We start from the raw sequence: 5,347 nt of genomic DNA on the forward strand, positions 1-5,347 counted from the left end.
TAACCGTTTGGCTTCAGCCCGGGCGTTGGGCATGCCTAGCGGTCCTCCGTGGCCGGCTCTTATTGGCTGGGTTGGCTAGGCCATAACGGCTAGGTTTAATTAAAAAATAACTGTTTGGCGCTAGGTCCTCCGTGCCGGCTCTCAGTGGCTTGGTTGTACCATAGCGGCTAGGTTTAAATTTTAAAAAATAACCGTTTGGCTTATATTGGGGCGAGGGTTGGGCCGTGGTTTGGGTACAAATGTCCAAGTCACCACCCCGGGTGGGTTTGGGTTTCGGCGTGGCCCGTTGAGCGGGAGTTTCAGCCCGGGCGTTGGGCATTCTTAGCGGTCCTCCGTGGCTGGCTCTCATTAGCTGGGTTGGCTAGGCCATAGCGGCTAGGTTTAAATTTTAAAAAATAACCGTTTGGCGCTAGGTCTCTGTGGCCGGCTCTCATTGGCTTGGTTGGCTAGGCCATAGCGGCTAGGTTTAAATTTTAAAAAATAACCGTTTGGCTTCAGCCTGGGCGTTGGGCATGCCTAGCGGTCCTCCGTGGCCGGCTCTCATTGGCTGGGTTGGCTAGGCCGTAAGGGTTAGGTTTAAATTTTAAAAAATAACCGTTTGGCGCTAGGTCCTCCGTGGCCGGCTCTCATTGGCTTGGTTGGCTAGGCCATAGCGGCTAGGTTTAAATTTTAAAAAATAACTGTTTGGCCAAGCCAAACGGTTCACCCAAGTCACTATAAAACCCTCCAACCCCATCGTTGTCCACATCGCTACCCCAACCCTTCGCTCCACCTACCCGAACCAACTACCCACACTTGATACCGGCACAACGCGATGAAGGGCAGCCAACCCGATGAGACCCGTTACTGGCCGGAAGCTTTCGCTAGCTATCGGCACAACGTGGGGAACGACCGGCACAGTTTAAACGCGTGCTAACACAAGTGGCGCGAGCTACGACCGAAGCTCGACCGTTTTAAAGCCTATTACGATATTGTCCCGAGTGGTGATATAAGTCACGAAAACCGGGTGGCGGTGGCCAACATCGAGTTCCGGGGCAAGAAGCGGAAGCCGTTTGACAAGCTCGCACTGTTCAAAATCTACCTAACGCTTTAGACTTTTTTTTTCTTAACCGACCCAACACGTCACTCACCAGCGGGGAGGCTCGAAGTCCACGTGTCAACCCATGCCTCAAACATGAATCCTGTAACTTTTACAGTGATTAAGTGGTGAAACAAGAGTAAGGGTCTACGTTCAGTCATTGCAAAAAATGAAACAGTTAAAAGAAGAGTTGCAGGATGATGTCGGTCGAAAACACCAACGCCTTTCGCGCAACGCGCGTCATTGAAAAACACTAGTTATTAAAATAAAATGTGTTTTCATGGTTTATCACCAAAATTAAAAGTTGGATACGATAAATTCTGTTGTCATTTTCTAGAAACAAATACAACAGAAGACCTACAAGTTTAATAAAATGAAGGTCAAGTACGAAGTCCAATGATTAACATTATCAAAGAGTGGACACTAGAGTATAATCATCTCATATGTGAAAAAAACTTGTGAAGGTTTATTTTGTTATATTTAGGAAGCAAGAAAAGTTTTTAAAGCGATTACACAAAGGATTTTACACAATAAACACAGTGATTAAGTTTAATGAATACTTAACACTCGTTTTAAGTTCTAGTACAATAACTATGAATATAAGGCTATGTGGTATACTTTCATGCCTCTTAACTATACGTAGGCGTCACATCACCTACTTGACCCTCTTTCACTTCACCTCACAACAAGGAAATGGTTTAACCCCCGTTAACGCCGCTTAAATTAATTAAAATATATATATATAGGGAGCCGCTAAAATAGAAACCATCCCCAGTTGTAAGAACCGTGAGAACCACTCTCAACCAATCAAGAAAAGGAGTATTTTAGTCATTTACCCCAAATGTCAAATCTCTCATCTCTCTCCTCATTTAAAGTCAGTAACTTTTTAAATACTCTCTCCTCTCTCATCTCCTATTTACTCTCTCCTCTCTCATCTCCCCCTTTACATCTCGTTTCCCTCATCTCCAAAATCAACTCCTCTGTTACAAACTCCCCAAAATCAAGCTTTATAAAATTAGTCATAATCGATCAATTCCTTTTGTTAGAAACTCTCCAAAATCAACCTTTGGAAAATGATTTCAAGATCTTCGAACAACAGGGAGGTGCCAGCGATGAAACCTCCGACAAACAACACCCACCTAAACCTCCTCTACACACCTCCTTTCGTAAACCCACCTCACGACTCCCTTCTTCCTCAAGTAAACGACCGGCCACCACCATCTGGTGGTGGCGTACGGCGGCGAAAACACAGTGTAGAGAGAGAGAGAGAGGAACCGTGGAGAGAGAAAGCTGAGTTGGAGAGAGTGGCCGCGGCGGTGGTGCACGTCGAAGCAGCGACGGCGGAATATCTGTGGTGGCCGGTGGGTGACGTCGAAGCAGCGACGGCGGAATAACGACTGCTTTATCTGTGGTGGCCGGTGGGTGACGTCAAAGCAGCGGCGGCGGCGCAGTGGTGGTCGAGCAGTTCGGGCCAGCAATGGTGAAATAAAGATGACGATGGTGACTGGCTTGGCAACGGTTGATGCTCGGTTCGAGGATTATCGGTGGTGGTTCCGACGGCAGCGGCGGACCGTCGGGACTCAACGATTTTTCTGGTCAGACAACACAAAACTCAATAACTTGCTCCCTCTTTTTTAGATTTTGCCACTGATGATTTGGGTAAATTGATTGTAGGTTTATTTTTGAATTTCTTATTTCTCACAAATTTCTCAAAAATTGTTATTGTTGTTTTGTAGAAGATTATTCATTTAATTGAGCATCCATGTGCAATGGTGATATACGGTGGTGGTTTTTTGAAATTAAAGTACGTTTGTTGGTATGTTGGAGTTTTTACAAGGCTATTTTCTAAGTTTTGAAATGATGGACCAACATCTATTGGATATGCTTGTTTTTTTTTATTTTTTTTTAAAAAGTTGAGTTGGTAGAATGTAGTTGGTAGAATGCAGTGGCGAAGCTTGTTTTTTGTAGTGTAAAAAGTTGAGTTGGTAGAATGTAGCGTAAAAATGTAAAACGAAAAAGGTAAACGGTAAAACGTAAAAATTTAAAAACGTAAAAACGTAAAACGTAAAACGTAAAAACGTAAAAGATAAAAGGTAAAAGGTAAAACGTAATTCGTAAAAACGTAAAACGTAAAAACATAGAAACGTAGAAACGTAAAAATGTAAAAACGTAAAGGTAAAACGTAAAACGTAAAAACGTAAAACTAAAAAATGTAAAAATGTAAAACCTAAAACGTAAAACGTAAAACGTAAAAACGTAAAACTTAAAACATAAAACGTAAAACGTAAAAATTTGAGGTAAAAACTTTTATCCCGTAAAAACGTTTTTGTAAAAAAAATTAAACCGTAAACTTGTTAACGTAAACCGTAAACTTTTCATCGTAAAACGTAAAAACGTGAAGCGTAAAAAGTGTTACGTAAATTTTTTCGTAAGTTTTACGTAAAACGTAAAAAAATTTTCGTAAGTTTTACGTAAAGTTTTTCGTAAATTTTTTTCGTAAGTTTTACGTAAACTTTTTCGTAAAACGTAAAAAGTTTTACGTAAAACGTAAAAAGTTTTACGTAAAACGTGAAAAGTTTAACGTAAAACGTGAAATTTTTAACGTAAAACGTGAAATTTTTAACGTAAAATGTAAAAACTTTTACGTAAAACGTAAAAAGTTTAAATTTTTAATGTAATATGTAAAAAGTTTTACGTAAAACGTAAAAAGTTTTACGTAAACCGTAAAAAGTTTTACGTAAAACGTAAAAAGTCTACGTAAAACGTAAAAAGTTTAACGTAAAACGTAAAAACTTTTACGTAAAACGTAAAAAGTTTAAATTTTTAACGCAAAACGTAAAAAGTGTACAAAAAGGGGCGCGTTAAAAAAAGTGAAAAAAAACGGTGCGTTTAAAACGGCGTGTAAAAAAACGACGCATTAAAAAACGTGGAGAAACGGCGCGTTCTAAAAAAACGACGCTTGAAAAAACGGCGCGTAAAAACGCGTAAAAAAACTGCGCGTTAAAAAACTTCGGAAAAACGGCGCGTTAAAACGGCGTGTAAAAAGCGTGTAAAAAATTTGGCGCGTTAAAAAATTGGGAAAAAACGGCGCGTAAAAAACGTGTAAAAAACGTGTAAAAAACCGCGCGTTAAAAAAACGACTTAAAAACGGTGCGTTAAAACGGCACGTAAAAACGGCGCGTAAAAAACGACGTTAAAAAACGGCGCGTTAAAAAAACGCCGATTGAGAAAAACGACGCTTTAAACAACGGCGCGTTAAAACGGCGCGTTAAAACGACGCGTGAAAAACGGCGCGTAAAAAACGGCGTTAAAAACGGCGCGTTAAAAAACGGCGCGTTAAAAAACCGGTGCGTTAAAAACGCCGATTGAGAACGGCGCGTTAAAAAAATGACGCGTTAAAAACGCCGATAGAGAACGGCGCGTTAAAAAACGGCGTTAAAAAACGGCGCGTTAAAAAGTCGGTGCGTTAAAAACGGCGCGTTAAAACGCCGATTGAGAACGGCGCGTTAAAAAATGGCGCGTTAAAAACGGCGCGTTAAAAAACGACGTTAAAAAACGGCGCGTTAAAAAATCTGTGCGTTAAAAACGGCGCGTTAAAAAACGGCGCGTAAAAAAACGGCGCGTAAAAAACGGCGCGTGAAAAACGGCGCGTAAAAAACGGCGTTAAAAACGGCGCGTTAAAAAACGGCGTTTAAAAACAGCGTTAAAACGGCGCGTTACGCTTGAAAAACGGCGCGTAAAAAAACGGCCGGTTAAAAAACGGCATTAAAAACGGCGCGTCAAAAAAACGTAAAAAGTTTAACGTAAAACTTAAATTGTTAAAAGTATAAAAATCTTTTAAAAAAAATCTGAATTTAAAAATGTTTTTAACAAAGAAATTTTGTTTAAAAAATAAAAGTAATAAAAAGTAATTAATGAATAGAACAAAAAAGGTAATTTAAAATTAATATATATAAAAAGACAAAATAGAGTTATTTTACTTAAATACCCTTTTGTATTATAATATTAAAGACATAATAAGACAAAAAAGTTTTAATATTAATATTAACTACTTTTAATCACATCCATCCATCTAGTTGATCTAAGGGCCATAAAGTGGTTCTCATGGTTTTTACAACTAGAGGTGGTTTTCATTTTAGCGATCCCCTATATATATATATATATATATATATATATAGCATGTTGTGTGTCTGTAATTTTGTAATGCTTGATTCTCTCCCTCTCTCTCCTAGTTAACTTCTTAATATGTGAAGTTTTTAATCTCACTTA

The 5,347-nt window shown here is 39.4% G+C and overlaps 1 long non-coding RNA gene across 1 annotated transcript; it reads left to right on the forward strand.

Moving 5' to 3' along the window:
- Positions 1–1,990: 1,990 nt before the first annotated feature.
- Positions 1,991–2,979, forward strand: LOC110904052. Its single transcript, XR_002572321.2, has 2 exons — positions 1,991–2,673; positions 2,815–2,979. It is a non-coding gene; the product is annotated as an uncharacterized LOC110904052 (long non-coding RNA).
- Positions 2,980–5,347: the final 2,368 nt, after the last annotated feature.

The sequence above is a fragment of the Helianthus annuus genome, chromosome 14, assembly GCF_002127325.2.
Source record: "Helianthus annuus cultivar XRQ/B chromosome 14, HanXRQr2.0-SUNRISE, whole genome shotgun sequence".
Taxonomy (NCBI): Eukaryota; Viridiplantae; Streptophyta; class Magnoliopsida; order Asterales; family Asteraceae; genus Helianthus; species Helianthus annuus.